The 16,481-nt window shown below is 41.3% G+C and overlaps 1 protein-coding gene across 5 annotated transcripts in view; it reads right to left on the reverse strand.

The window, feature by feature from the left end:
* LOC310905500 (uncharacterized protein) overlaps positions 1 to 16,481 on the reverse strand; it is a 139,638-nt gene that overhangs the window by 33,859 nt on the left and 89,298 nt on the right. For all 5 annotated transcript variants that reach the window (XR_014589116.1, XR_014589117.1, XR_014589118.1 and 2 more), the window contains 6 exons: positions 13,631 to 13,786; positions 12,513 to 12,715; positions 11,425 to 11,570; positions 9,260 to 9,341; positions 7,273 to 7,379; positions 6,683 to 6,822 (listed from right to left, as the gene is read on the reverse strand). The gene's annotated coding sequence lies outside the window, so the exon portion shown is untranslated. The remainder of the gene's footprint in view (positions 1 to 6,682; positions 6,823 to 7,272; positions 7,380 to 9,259; positions 9,342 to 11,424; positions 11,571 to 12,512; positions 12,716 to 13,630; positions 13,787 to 16,481) is intronic.

The following is a 16,481-nucleotide window of genomic DNA, read 5'->3' on the forward strand; positions in this document are numbered from 1 at the left end:
TTGGTCTATACAATGTCACTGAGTGTATGCCAGGGCTGTGGGTAGAGAACAAAGCACGTGCAGATTGTCTGCTTCTGTCCACAGAGAGCAGAGCTATGTGTAACAACAAGTGAATAAAGATTTAAGTCCTAATTTTACTGCAGGAAAACACTGGCATCTTTTTTGAAAGCTTGAAGTGTAATCAAGAAATGTGTTGATGTGTACAAAATTAAATTGCAGGAAACCCTATGCTGATTTTTTCAGGGTGACACATTTCAGGAATCCACATATTTCAGCAAAGAGTTTTGTGAAGAAGATTCTGTAACAAACAAATTGCCTTGGGATCCTGCTGCCCAATTACTCAGAAACAGAGGCATCTCTTCACAGTTGTCTCCTTGCTCAGCATTCTCCAATATGGCCACAAATTCTTTTTGCTAAACAATTTTTAACTGTACTTACTAGTATAATTTCTTCTCCTTCCAGTACAGAAATAAACCTGCAATTAGCAATTCCAATTGCCCTGACTAATTTTTACAGTCCTTGCAAAAAACCCAGCTTGTGGCATAAAAGTCTCCCAGTATCACATACTGACGCTCAAAGGAGGCTGTAATTTATCCCCTTCCTAAGATCCTGTATTTTGCTGCTACCTCAGCTATCATTAATCTAACCCTCCATTACGTCCCAGATCAGTAAAGAGACAACTTTCAGATGGGGGTCTCTGGTGGAGTAGGACTAAATAGAGCTCCATGAAATCAGGTGGTTTTAGTTTGGGGGCCTGCCAGAGCTATTTTATACACAAACTCATTTTCACACCTGGTAACTGCTCCTCTGTGGTGATAGCTACCTGTAATTTCTAGACAGCAACTCTAGGCAATTATTCTGGAAGGCATTTGCACGTTTACAGAGAACTTTGATTTAGGATCATTATTTTATCAGCTAAGATTAATTTCAAAATATTTTGTTTCCCATTAGCTCCAAATATTCTAAAAATGCACTAAAAATTCTTACTGCTTGAATAGAATCTGAAACTGTTGTGAACTTGAGTCACATCCCTTCTCAGAGTACTTCTCAATAGTACAATAGATTTAGAAAGACCTACGTACCTTCTAAATGCTAGTTTTATGTTCATAAGAAACTACTAAACTCATTAGGAGCAACGGATCATTGAGGCAAGTATCCTGCTTCTGACATTGACCAGCACCAGAAGCTTCAAAGGAATATACCCCTGCCTGCAATATAACCTGCAATATAAAAGTTTTTGCTTATTGTGTTTCTGGATTGAGTCAACAGTTGTTTTTTTGTTTGTTTGTTTGTTCTCACTAGAACCAACTTAACAAATAATTGTATAAGCCTCATATTTACCTTGTGCTTGCAGCAATGGATGATATTTATACCCTTGATCCAAAAGTCACACAGACCTGTTGGCCAGCTGCTGCACTGTCACCTCATTTCTGAATCCCACAAGGAAACCTTTTCCATATTCATGAACATTGCATTCATTTCTAAGATCCTGGAAACCCTCACCGAGGCTGCACATTATAATCCAATTGATTCTTTATCGCCTAAGATCAACAAATCCTTAACTCATTGTACAAAGTGTTATGTGATATTTCATATACACATACACACTTTATTACATTTTCCCTACTGTATGTGGATTTTATTTCTATTTAGTTGTTCATTCTATTTGTTTAAAATGGGGAAGATTGAATTATTCATAGATGTGAATCTACCGTTCCATGTTAGATTTGATGAGACTGTATTACGAAAAGTATCTCTTGTAGGAAATGCATCTCTCTGCCTTGTAAGAAAACTGATGTTGAATTGAAATGGTAGGTATCAGCTAAGGTTAGACCCATTCATGCAAATATGACCTTCAATTAGTGAAGTACACACATCTTGAGCTCCAGCCATTTTATCAGACACACACTATAGGATGAGGAAACGCTGGTATCTTCGAAAAATTCTACATTGAGGTGACCTTCTACTTTGCCAGACTCATTAGGCAAAACAAAATATAATTGTGCAGCTTCTTCCTGGTCTCTCTTCAGAAGGTTTTCAGGAAACCTCAAATTACAAATAATGAGTTAACCCACGGATTCATGCGAATGCACAGCAGCTTAGACAGTTAACACATTCATTCTTTGCAGTTCCCCAGAGACACTGGTTTACAGAGTTTTCTTTTACTTAGCAGCAGCTATTGACTTTTACATAGAAAACACTACAAATCCACTTGGGTCCAGATTTTTGAAAGAGTAAATACCATTGCGAAATCCCTAAATCAGCAAAGAACAACTCAGTGGTCCCCTGTATTTTCAGCCACATTTTCAGGGACCAGTAGTTCTCTCACTGAGGTATCCAAATATCAGAAAAGCATTTCTGAAAATCTGGCTAATGTCAATACTTAAGTAGCTGAATCAAAAGACTTCTTTTATTCCCATTCAAAAATATAGCACCTGTGGCATGCAAACAAGTAGAGACACACATCATGCTCCTAACTGAAAGGTCTAATATGTTCAAAGAAGTTTGTGGCTGCTAAACAAACATTTATCCAAGCCAGAATGAAAAATAATGACATGATCATTAGAATCTCTGATTTTTATGTGAGCCCTTTCAGCAATATGCTGTAGGCAGCAAAGAAATAACATACAGTGCTTGTTTATAAATTGTTGTATTCCTTTTAGGTCACCTACTAGAATATAGAGAACTGAATTAGAGAGAGATGCTTAAGTACCTAAGCAGAAAAAAATACCGGCAAGAGGTCTTAAAGAAATAACTAGAAGGCTGACTATTGGAAAGCAACCTCCAGGGCTAAGAACAGCGCGCACTTCATGAGACCAAAGAGGATGTTAAACCATTATAAGACAAGAATTGGCTGAACAAAGGAGGGCTTCCCAGGAAAGGTCAAGGAGTTGGAAGGGATGGAGGGGGATGTATAGGGAAAGACTGCCTGTATATGCTGGCATTGCTTGCTGAAGTCAGTTGAGGTATAACAACTGACATCGGTTAAGGGTTTGGTTGTGCAAGCCTAATAAGTAGGATGAGCTAATGGACCGATACAATTGGATCAGGATGGATTTCCAATGCAGCAGAGAGAATCTGAAATAAGCTGCATTGTGTCCATCCATATCAGCCCATTTAATTTGCTGGCATACTTCCTCTAGTTTCCTAAACTTAAAAAAAAAAAAAAAAAGAAAAGAAAATGTTTGCTAAACATTTCTTTAGTTTGCTGAGTACCCAGATATGTCCCAATACGCTGTTTCTTTACAAACGTGTCTTCTCTTCTGAAACCATTCGACTTATATTCTGCTTTAGCTCTGCCTGTCATCATGCATGTTTAAGTGCATCTCCAGCACTCTCCCAGGCAGGTGAGGATGGAGACATTTGTGGGTCTCCCCTCACCTTCACACAGACCTGGTAACGCATCCAGCAAGCTTCCATGGATGTAGAGCTTTCTCTCACAAACTGTACGAAAATAACTTTCTAAATCAAACTTTAAACAGGTAAAGGGCAGTTACAGCACCGTTTGCTCCAAAGCTTTGAAGAGGTTTTCATAACTTCGGCTAGCAAATGTTTGCACTGCTTTCATAAAATCTCTTTAAGCCAGGGGCTCAGGCTGGACTGTTAAACCAGGCTCCTTTCCCTTGTCTGGCTCCGAGTGAAATCGGTATTCCTTAGCTCCTACAATACTGCTGCGACCACAAGACTTATAGCTCGGGTTGTTTGTGCCTTCACGAGTAGAATTTATCCATATTCACCATTTTCTTCTCCCTTACTGCAATAGCCGGGGAAAAGAAGGAGCCCCCCTCTGCTCCTCCAGTACAGCACGCAGCCTTCAAAGCGGGAGAAGCCCGGGCTCCCCGCCGTGCCGAGCCGTGCCGAGCCGTGCCCAGCCGTGCCGTGGTGCAGCGCCATCGCCACCTGCTGCCCCTCGGCGGCACAGCAGCTTGGGTTCGCTTCGGATCCCCGCAGCGTGCCGGTACCCGCAGCAAGAGGAGCCCGCCCCACTTCGCTTTGGGGTCGCTGTGGGTTCCCCCAGGCCGGCGCAGCCCGCAGCCTGCTCTGCTCTGCCCTGCGGAGCTCCCGCTGCTCTCCCGGCTCAGCAATATTTATGTGACATTTCCCCGCGCCGCGCTTCTGAAACCCCGACTTTCTCTGCAGTAGTGGGAAAGAATAAAACCAGTAAAGGAAAAAAACAATCCCAACCACCACCAAAAGCTCCCTGTGATGTGTGTGCTAAGGCAACCACTGAGGCGGGCGGCTGTCACGCTGCGCCCCAGCAGCACACCCGCTTGCGACCGATTAAAATACATACAGTGATGATGCCATGCACGCACATGCACACACCTCGCTTGCAACCTGTGGGAATGCGTGGAGGCTTTTTGAAAAAGGGGTTTTCTTCCTTTCACAGCTGTTTGACAGAAGACCTTCTGATGTCTTACAGAGCAGCAGTGTCCCACAGACCACAGCTTGAGAACCAGCCCTGCAGTCAGGGCCACAGGCATCCTTCATTTATCAGCTACTTGATTCGTTTGATGCAGACTGATACTTGCTCCTGGCCTTGTTGCATTTTGTTTTAACTTCTGTTTATAACAACACCTGTAGTAGGTTCTTTTATGTATTAACACATAAAACCACATCTCATACACAGGTAGCAAAAACACTGATTTGCTAGTGTGTGTTTCTCAAACTAGCTGGGTTCATTTTGGCAGTGTACTTTATCAAAGAGGTATTTTGCCTGCAGCAAAACAAGCTGTCAGCTGCTGCGATGAACTGTCATATATCCACATTTTAATATGAAAAATAATTATTCCTCTGTTTCTATTAAACAGCTACCTATTCTTCAGGCTGGAACCAGAACTGCTTTTACAGAGTATCCAGCTCACTACTGAGATGATTTAAATAGGTTGACTCTAACACTGTAAATATGATCAAGGCAAAAAGCCAGCCAATAAAACTGCCAGTTTTATCCTAATAAAGCAGGGAGGCCTTTGCCATTTCTCTGTAGCAGACAGTTTATTGTCCAGCTGTATGCAACAACTTTAGGACATCTGGCCACTTAACCAGTATAGATGAAGTCCTGAACGTCAAAGGAGCCATAAGTGAAATAATCAGCGGTATGATTCTCGCTTATACTGAAGTCCCCACACACAGCTCTGACATCAACAGACTGCATGGTTCTGGCATAAATTGCACAAGATGATTTTAACTTTCCTGGGAGCTGTAGGAACATGACAAGGAATCTTGATGGCAAGAAAAATCACATCTGAAGAAATGTGCATTTCCTAGCCTAGGTCATATGGGGCAGGACAAAAGTCTGGGAAATGCAGGGGTGCATTTATCTCAGCTAGGTGGTGGTAGGGCTGTGTCTTGCAGCTGAAACAAGTACTTTGAGAGTGCTTCCCCCACTTCTCCTTTCCATCAGTGATCAAAGCAAAATTAATGTGACTGTAGGCCTTGGTCTAAGAGCACAGGCACTGGGAAAGTCCTTGCCCATCTGCCAGCAGGGAGCAGTGCCTGCTGGGCAGCACCACCTCCCCAGTGCCTTCCTTAAGCTATAGTTGGGCACAACAGGAGCATCAGTGGTCCCAGCTGGCACACATACACAACAGTTTCAGCTGAGTCAGCGTGGTTGCCTACTGTTCTGCTTTGTAACAAGCTTGTGGCTTACCTGTAACCTAATTTAGGATGAAGAATGAGCTCAAAATAACGACAAACATACAGATCAGTCAATGCTTGGTACTGTCTGTGCATAAAGCAATGATTCTTTGCTCCGGTCACCCTACCAGCAGCTCCTGCCCAGGCTGAAACACCCACCGAGTTACACAAGCAGCCCAGCCAGCTCTTTCACCCTGCAAACCCTTCTGTGAGGCCTCAGGTAGTCCGGCACACACAGAAAACTTGCTTTATCAAACACATCAAACTCACTTTTGTTGCTACAGTTTAAAAATAGACTTGACATCTGGATTTTCTGTTTTATAGGCAGAGTTAAAGTTCAATATATTGATCTGAGCTGCAAGGCTTATTTTATTCCGGGTGCAATCAAAGCATGTGGATTTCTACAACTTCAGGTGCACAGCTTTCACATGACTGCAGGCGTAGAAGCTGAAGATAGACTAGCCTGTGTGAGCATATTGGTGGGCAATGCTGCCATATCTGCATGTCTGCATGTTTTCATCCCTGAAAATGATGCCACATCCCAAGATTTTAACAAACTTATTTCCTTCAGGATAGCTCCGAAGAGCGGTTATGTGTCATGATGGTATCTGCCCCCACTGCCATTTTCTCAGGACTTAACGTCACTCCTCCTTGCGTGATGAGTCTATCACAGGAATCTGTGTTATCTCACAAGAAAGGCAGTGATGGATTTGGAAGGCTTAAGTGGTCTTCCTCCCATACCTGTCAGCTCAGGGTCAATTACAAGGAGGCTGGACTAATGCAGACACAATTTGCTGGATAAGTGATGGGATGTGGTTACCAGCCTACCTGTTTCATTATGGTAGTAAATTGTCACACAGCTGCCTCCCAGACACCCTCTGACTACAGAAATACAGGAATGAAGCATTAACCCATTACACAGAGGAGGAAAACAAGATAAGGACATGGTAAGTTAGGAGTTAAAACAGGAACAGTCCTCAAATATCCCTCCTCTCCAAGTGAATTCCTCCTCTACTGAAATGCACAACTGTCCTTCATCACCTACCATTTTGTTTGTGCTTGTTCAGTTGTGGAGAAAGCTGTCTGATGAAATGAAACATCTCCCAGAAATGAGGTAGCTGCTAAGTGAGAGTACTGGCTTCACACAGTCTTCATGGCAAATGCCTTAGGACTGAGCTGTTCGACCTGGAATGGAAAACAATTTTGTTTTGTTTTGTTTTTTATTTTATTTTCCTTCCCACTGGGCTTAAGTCTTCCCTGTCTCTCTGTTGTGCTGGTGAGAGCAAATTTCACCAGAAACTGAATCAATTTACAAATATTTTGATAGATTGAGACAGTTGCTCAGGAAAAAAAAAAAAAAAGATTAAACATATGCAGATAAAATATAGCGTAATGTGAACAGCTGCTGCACAGACCCACAGCCTATGTGGACTTAATTTTATTTATACCTTTTAAAGGTTATGTGGGTTTCCCTGTAAAATAGAAACAAAGTGAACATTATTTCTGTTGGTAATAAATTAAAGAAAAATCTCAGATGATTAATCCTCCAAAATGTGCAGTCCTGACTTTTTGTTCTTGTTTTGGCAGGAAGACAGACATGCAAAATGTGCTAGCGCTGCTCTTGTATACACTCACATGTCTCACTCTATAGATCTGGTCGGCAACTCCTTTTGAGGCTGTCTCAGTTTCTGACTGGAACAGGTCATTACGTGTGTGCCTCAATCCATCACTTCCGAAGCATCCTGTGAAGAAATTGTCATTAGAAGCCAGTGCAGCAAAACCAACCATCTTCCATCTAAAAGTATGACTTGCATTTTTGTATCGCATCTCATTTTCGGTATTCCTGACATTACATATCTATCTGTATAGTTGCTTCCCTGTAGTGGCAGAGATCGTGCTGTACCTGCTTTTTCTGTACCAATTACTGTTATTTTAAGACTGTGTAGAAATGTCTGCGAACAAACATTAGCTGAAAGTTCCTGATGCTGTCCCTTGCCACTGTCATTGGTGCCTCATGACCATAAAACCCCCTGCCTATAGCAGTTATAATGGATTTTGTTTCAAATTCTGGACACCTGAGCAGTATAGTACTCATTGTGTTTCAAATATCAGGATCAGTCTATAAGTAAAGGGCAACAAATTTCAGATGAAGCTGTTGGACTGAGTGACATAATGGACAAACTGCTTCTCCGTAAATGCCAGCATTTACTGTAACCTCTCTTGCCCAGGCTCCGTATAGAGTAATCACCACCTGCACAAAGCTATGAAGCTTTACTGTATAAACACACCACATTTTCTCACTTTAACAGAACTTGAGGTACATATTTTGACACTCAAATGCACATACTTAATCCAACACTGGAAAATAATATGTTAGTGGGGGAAAATAATTCTATATGCATGACCCTCAGAAAGTTCAACTATTCATCTTTTCACACGATAAGATGGCAAAACACAGGTAAAAACATGCTAGTTCAACTGGATCACCAGTTAAACAGCACATGGAAGTGCAGGGTGCTCAGACGACTGTGAAGCAGCTGTGCATAGCCAGAGCCATGCTGCATGGGAGCTACTCCCCACAGGACACGATAGGTGAAAGAGAGCTAGCTCAGAGCCCTGCTTCTGCTGACTCCTGCCTCGTAGCAGCCAGGGCAGGGCAGGACAGTCTGGGGTCCCACAGTGCTGAACTGGCTCCTTGTCTTCAGAAGATCAGCACCGCAGGATGTCTACTTTTTTAAATGTAAGAAGCCACACAGCACCCAGCATGGGGCCAGAAAGAAGTTAGGGGTGAAGGGGTTAAGCTCAGTTGAAGGCAAATCTTGCAAAGGTAACACTGCTGTTGGGAATAGCACTCAGAATTTTTAAAGGGTAAGCTTTTTGGCCCAATGATAAAAATAATCTATAAATGCCCTATTCAAATGTACAAGATGTCTCTTAATGCTTGTTCTCCAAGCACTTCTCTTGTCAAATTCCACTTTGTGACTGATGAAAAAAAATATCTATAGTGTTTCATAATGACAGGACACAGCTAGTTTAAGGCTGCTGATGAATAAGGAGGCCTTGAACACAGCTACGACAGTGCAACGTTTGTTGTTTGCCACATCAGAAAACAAATGCTGAACCACTTCATTCAGGGTCTTCTATTCATCAACCCCTTTAAAAAAAAAGAAAAGGGAGCAAAACACTGGGACTAGAAATAACACTGTGTGGAACAACGTTCTCAGCATCAGCGCCAGCTTGCTGGGGAGCTGCCACTTGTGAATCGGTGTCCTGGCTTTCCGTCATGCGTACCTCAGGGAACGAGGACTATTTAGCCCATATTTTCTTTTACCTTGTAAGTTTGGTGGATGGCAGCTGAGCTCATCTTTAACAAATCTGTTCCTAGGGTTGGCCATTGACAGCTGGATTATCTCTTTGTATTGTTTTTCTTTTCAAATTGTGGCATTCTATAACACAATCCATTTTGCATTTGCTGAGGTCAGTGGGAGTCTGACCCCCAGTTAAAAAGCTTTTTTGGATCAGGGTCAAAAGACAAAAAGTACTTACAGTTTCACACGGGACTGTAGGAAAACATGTCACATCACAGTAAGGAGAACAAAGAGAACAACTACTAATCACGTACCCGGGACACAGCCACAGCATCAGCAGTTACGGGGCTCTGCCCAGAAGGTGGATGGGCATCAAAAGCGCTGGGAGCAGTTATCCTGTGAATTACAAACCAGAGCTCACCACCTTGTTCCTTAAGGGGAAAGTACCATGACTTTTAACTCTACTACAATAGTTGCAAAATGTTGTGTTTTTTAATTATTTTTTTTAATGCACAAAGCTTTCTGAGCTGTAAAAAAAAGTTTCATATCACTTTGTTTAGAAATATTAAGTGGGTACATTTACCACAAAATTTCTTTGTAATAAAATGTTTTCTAACTTTATGAAGAAGCTTATATTACTGCTAATTAAGATGAATAGTTTTAGGAGATTCTGAGAAAAATAACACCTTTACTCATAAAACTTGATGACAACATCTAATGTGTTAGAGGAAAAAGTGATTACTCTAATGCACTATAATACTTGATATATAGTCTCATGGCTCTCCTCTGCTGTGTTTTGTATAACCTATGAAGTCAAAGCACAGATAAAAAAAATAAATCAAAGGTAGGACTCACATGATTCACATTTCAATAAAGAGGAACTAAAATAGATAATGACTCCCAGGCAAAGAAGAAAAAACTTGTATTTCTTGTAGTTTTCCAGCCGTGACCTCCTTAGAAGTTCATTATATCACAGATCCATTCTAATTAGCCCATACGTTAACTGTTCAGACTTACCTGACAGCATACAAATTCTGTGCTGTTATGCAGCAGTTGGGTATAGAAAAGTTGCATGTTTAAATTGCATACTTCAGGAGCAAAAAGTATTCCAGGGAGTTTGCAAATGCCTTTGTGCAGCATCACCAGTGCCTTGCAGGCTTCTGCCAGGACATGGCAGACCCTGTCAGGGGAGCAGGATTTGCACATCTTTCACCTCCTTTCACTGTCACTGATTAGTAAGAGTTTTGGAAATCCTGTAGTTATCTCCTCTCAGCCCACTCTACAGGAGGCTTGTAACTACCTCTCTTTTTTTCTCCTTTTTCTTTTCCTTTTTTTAAACCAAGACCTTTTAAAAGACCTTTTTTTAAAAAACAAAGACAGTTACCAGCTCTAATTTAATCAGAAGTTTTCATGAATGGTGCTTCCCATCCACCTCAAGCAGATTACATTTTTTTTGTTCCATTCTGCAGCTGTGTCTTTTCAGCTTTGTAATGACAAACAGACACATGCGAAGGAACCAGTTAAACATACCTGTATCGTCATGTTATTTTGATAGAATTTATCTATAAATATACTCAAATACTTCTGGGAAAATAATATATATATAAAAAAAAGAATATATTCAAGAATATGCCACAACACAGGACCGCCATTGGAATGGTGACATTTTCTATGAGATCCTCTTTAATCTCGACTTCATTTGCAGAGCCTCCTCAATCCACGGGTCTCTTTCCTCCCTTAGGATACCCTCCTTTGGAGTTTAGGCATGGCAATTCCATGACAAAAGACCCCAGGTACCCTGAGACAATATTAAGTGGCAGTCAGCGTGCCACTCAGAGTAGACTGAACATCTCTGGAGGCTTTGACTCGCTGATACGCTGCAGTGGACTTCATGCTAAGGTGGAAAGGCAGACCTCAACAGTGCAATTACAAAAAGCATCGATTGTTCCCATGTCCTCTGAAGTATTAACCGTGTCCATGGCAAAATTAAGTATTTTAGGTGTATAAACCAACTGTTAAATAGAAGAGTAAGAATTCAGACAGCAAAGGAGCTCAAACCTAGCTATTTTCTGTGAGCACTTGACAAACTTCCAAACCCATAAAGTACTGTTCTGGTAACACACCATATGGGCAGGCGAGCCCACATACAGGAAATTTTTAAAAGCACACAACACACAAATAGAGCCAGTTTCCATTGTCCTAAACATTGAACAGTCATTCACTTCAGGGCAAAGCAGATAGAAAATGAAATCAGGATGAGAACAATGACATATTAACATTGCTATGCTCTTTATATCAGTGTAAATACTTTTAACAGAAGAAAATCCTCCCCACAAACAGACTTTTTATTTTTTTTCCATCTAGTGAACTGTGGGGAAAAAAAAAAAAAGAAAAACAAACTAGTTGGAAAATAATGTATTTGAAAAACATTATGACATTCCTGGTATAAACTGTCGGATGAATATTTGAGAATCTCTACCTTTTACTAGAGATCCGCATTCTCAGCAAGCCTGAATGGTTGTCCTTAACCTCTTCCTCATCTGGTGGAAAAGCAAAGTGACCTCATTGAAAATTTCTTTCCATGCACTATTTTCATCTGCATCCTTCTAAACTCATCGCTCTCAACTGCAAAGAAACAAAGAAACTGAAGAACTGCTTAAACGAGTGGGTGAAAAGCAGAATGTGACCACTTTATCAACACAACACGCTAACAGAGATCACATGAGGCAGTCCTTTGTTTCTGTGAACACATGGATTTGCTGGTGACAGAAGCAGCATATCGCCAAAGCTGTGATGGCACTGACAGCCTTGCGTGGGGCACAAAAGCACAAATACTTTTCCTATGAGAGACCTTGACAGTACTGCTCAGGAGCCTACAGCTTTGAGTACCATGAGAAACAGCTTGCTGCTTTTCTGCGCAGCAAAAACATTCATGGCTACCAGCTGCTGCTTTGGCACTTGCCAAAGATGTCAGCTTCGCTATTTAGGCAAGATGCTGAAAGTGCCATAGTAAACTGTTCAAGTGCCTTTCTGAGCTGATTATGGCTGAACACATTAAAAAAAAAAAAAACCTGTTTAAACAGGTCACTTTTGTTGCAGGATCCTGGGCCTGGTGACACCTTTTATTTCTCCTGTGCTCAGCACAACAAAATAGGATACGCTTTCACTGGTTTACTGTCTAAAACCATCTACATGTGCGTCCATGGCTTGATGACAGAACTGTGCTGAACATATTCTGGTAGAGGCATTGCATACCAGGGCACAATAGAGATTAACTGTTCAAGATGTGCTCTCCCACTCAAGGTAAAAACTAGAAACTGATTTTAGTAAATATTTAGTAAATATTTAGTAAATATTTGTACTGCATTGTGCCAGTTGAGTATTTCACATGCTCTGTGCTAGGCAAATGAGCTGCCCAAGGGTATTAGCTTCACGGACTATTTGCAGTTCTCTAAAGCTCTATCTGCTCACCACTGACAATACAGCAAACAGAAAAAGCCCAAAAGGTGAGTTACTTGCCCTGCCCTTCTGTCATGTACAGTATCATCTCATACCTTGTCTACTTACTGAAACAATTCAGGATATTAAACATTAAAATAGCTCCGCAACGCAAATGGTCACAGCCTCCACTGTACCGGTCACAGTACATCAGCTACAAGTGCATTTAATGGAATTGCACAATGCTTGTGCAGGTGTTCTTCCTCTGTCCTGTGCGCTGGTGTACACAGACGAGGAGGTGTCCATGCGATCTCAGGATAAAACACAGCAACCTGAGGTTGTTAGAGGCAACAAGCAGCTGGAAACAGAAGCTTTGCTCGGTCATCACACCAACTGCCAAGAGAAACTTCACACAAACCTTGCATAAATGCACACTCTGATGACAAAGGCACCTCCTTCCTTCACCCCTCTTCTGTTCCTGAACCTCTCATGCTAACTTAGAAAAAATAAGGTTAACCTAAATTAATAGCAAGTCACCTTTCTCCTGCTTGCCCCATATCTTACACACCCACTCCCCTAGAAACACCCAGTATAATAGGTGAGATTTGTAGTGAAGCCCTAACATTAGGGAAATGAAAAAATCTGTCAGAAAACTGACAGCTCAAGAGGTGGAAAAAGCAGCCTGCTGCCAGTCCTGGGCCTCTGGCCACAGGGGTTTGCTCTGGCTCCCCTGCTGGGACTCCCTGAGGGTTGCAGCAGTCTGAGTCCGAAGGCCTGAACTGAGAGCTTGCCTGAGGACAAAACGAATGCCTCCATCAAACACTGCTGAGAAAGAAGCATGGATGACTCCTCGCTGGCAAACGTGTTTCCTTTGCGAACAGGAGCGAGCGGTCTCCCACGTGAGATGACTTGGACAGGCTCCTGCATGGCTCTGCACGTGGAACTGGTAAGGATCCATTCCACCCTTCTGAACCATTCACATCACCGATCTACTCACAGTCCCCTTGGGGCACTCTGCCACCCTGAACACAGATCTGCACAGTCATCCTGGCCCTTGACTCACATAATTCTGCATGTAGATGCTTGGTACAAAGATGCATTCAAGAAGCTAAATAACAGATGACCAAAGTAAGGACGTACACCAATGTGCTGGTGTGCTCATATGTAACTACCTGAAAAGCAGATCTTAACATTTTTACAAGTTATTCTACCTTGTAATTGTTTTCTCAGCAAGAATGCACACTTACCAGCATCTCTGTGTAGAGGTAACTCTCCGCACACTTCTTGGAATACAGGATACAGGAGAGAAGCAGCAAGCACTTTTGATGGGATAGACAGAAGAGCTATCACCCTTATAGGCCATTTCCATCTGCAGTTCTATTTCTGGTACAGAATCCTTTGTCCTGCAGATAACCAAGAACAGAGCAGCAAATGAGAAAGAAATTATGTCTTGCAGCAAACAAGAAGAGACAAGGACTGTATCCTCAAAGTTCAGATGAGAATCTAACTCTGCCCAAAGTTTGGTGACAATCAGCTCTAGGATGTTTTCAAGGCCAAATCTGGGGAAAAAAGAGAATAAAAGATTTCATTGTACGTGTCCATTGCATGGAAAGTCTCTTGAACAATGTGAGATGCTTTATATTTTAGAAATCTATCAACCAGATCTAGTACACTTGAAGATAACAGAAAGCCTCCCACAGGCTTTACTGGGCTTTGGTTTAGGTTATGTGTTTTAATTCTTTTTTCCCTATGGCAGAGAAGCACAGTAAATTACAGAGGTTCTCTTTGCTCTGTTCCTCTCCAGGCTGCAGACAGTGTGCACAGAAGCCTCCTTCCATTTTCCTCCATGTTTGTGTTTGATAGGGGCTCCATTTAACCCTCCTGGTTGTTACTGCTCGGAAGGATTTAATGGCTAATGTTCATCCCTGGTTGCACTTAAAGATAGCATTTATGTAAAGAATTTATGCCAAATTGGTTTTATGCCTTGTGTGAGAATGTAGGAGCAATAATAATAACAAACCAGGCAGTAATGCCTTTTTTAATTCAAACTCTAAGGCAGGCAGATGTCACTACTCATAACAGTCAAGACAAGTGAAAATATAAGCCTGAATCATCATCTCTGATACAATCATTTTCACAATTAAAATTCAGAAACAGAAAAAAGGCCATTTTCATGTATTTATCATGATAGAGATGATAAACACAGAAGTGTGGTATTTAATGCTTTTTGTAAGTTTTAGTGAATATCAGAACAAATCAATACCAGCAGTGTTCAGTGATCAAACCCCAACCTTTCCTAACTTCTAATGCCCTGGGGGCCAGGACTCCTGAATGTATGTAATCAAGCATTTTAAAGGCCAAAGACCGAAACTTTGGTGATTAAATGCCCTACTTATCCCTTGGAGAAGTATTCAACATATGCTTCTTCCATGGCATTATAGATTAAATTAATTTCATCACATCCATAGCATGTTTTATTACTTCTAAGCAGCATCCCCTAATGTATACAATTTCCAGACGCTCTCTGAAAATGAGAACTGATATTTGGTGGGAAGAGACGTCAGAAGGACCATTTACTGCTTTAAAGTGCAGTAGATGGATGACCAATGAACTCATCCATTCCAAGGCAATTTTCTTCCTTTACTACTGAAAGGTTTCATCCCCTTGGATAAGATGTTCACTAAAAGAAATGGAGGCAGTTTTTCATGATGATGCTTTAGATGATTTTTTTTAAACATATTTGGGCATTAACAGGTTTCTAAACCAAAGAAAACCATAGCTTTTCTCTCTCTGTCACGTCTTTTTGGGAGGAAGCAGCGTTCCTTTGCTTTCTTGCTGTCTAAAAGTTTAGTATGATGAAAATATGAAAACAAGCTTAGAGTAGTCCTAGAAAATGTGTCCGGTCTCATTAGCATTAGAAATGTTGTTCAGATCAAACATATTTAAGAGTCCTTATGCAACTCTTTCCAGCCAGGCTTTCAGTGATCTCTTGTCAGCATCATGGGACATGCTACCATTTCTATTCCATGCTTTGACCATTTTCAAAACTCTCCTGCCAACCCTCCGTTGCTTTAAATTCATCCCTACCCAACTGCTCAACCACATGCTGCCTTCTCTCTCCTGCTCCATCTCATCTGCCACTGTACCCACTCTTTTTCCTCCTGCTTGGGGCTTTTGCCACAGCTGTTCATACAGCCAAGGAGCAGTGCCGCTGAATTTTGCAAGAGAAAAGAATGTGCAGCCCCTTGGTTTGTTAAGACATCCTCCGCATTATTTCTTTTAGAGGCAGCCACCTTCACTCTAGGATTTCTAAATGGGAGGGGGGAGCTGGGCAGGGAATCAGGAAGATGCTTGTGTAAAACGGCCCTTTCTTGTAAATAAATCTTATAGATTCCAGTTCATAAACTAGATTAATAAAGCAACTCTTGGATAGAATTTAGAGAAATTTTGAACAGTGCTTTACAAAACAGAAGGTAATTAACCCTGTAGCATATGAAGTCACTGCCCTAATATTAATGCATCACTTGCACACCCTGGCAGCAGGAAGAAATATATAATTTTATTTTATTTTTTAGCATATCAAGTTCTCATAAAGCTAGACTATCGGGCTATCTAGTTAGTGGCATGGTTTATATCTCCTAAATATCTGAGCATCTGCTAGGTACTTGTGGATTTATTCACAGGCTGCCACAATGAGGCAGTAGTAAGTTGTGGTGAATATGCTATTTACAGCACAAATGATGCTGAAGTGTTAATTAGTGCTAATTTGACTTGGCCCATTTTGGACCTCTGACAATCACAGCTCTTCAAAAGCAAGCAGAACAGGCATATGCTTATCCAAGGAAAATTTCCACCTCTCTATTTCCCCATCTATTATAATATTTCTAATGAAAGATGCAAAGAAATTTAAAATATCTGTTTTCCTAAAGTAGTAGCCAAAGAGAGCTGCTGCTCCAGGCTTAAAAGAAAACATTACATATATTTGGCTTAACTGAGACTGTCAACAGTATTAGAGCAGGAAGAAGCCAGGAAGAAAATATGTCATTGAGTATAGGACCACATGTTGAGTTGCATACTCTGAAAGTTACTTTTTTTTTT

This window comes from Anser anser, assembly GCF_964211835.1.
Source record: "Anser anser genome assembly, chromosome: 11".
Taxonomy (NCBI): Eukaryota; Metazoa; Chordata; class Aves; order Anseriformes; family Anatidae; genus Anser; species Anser anser.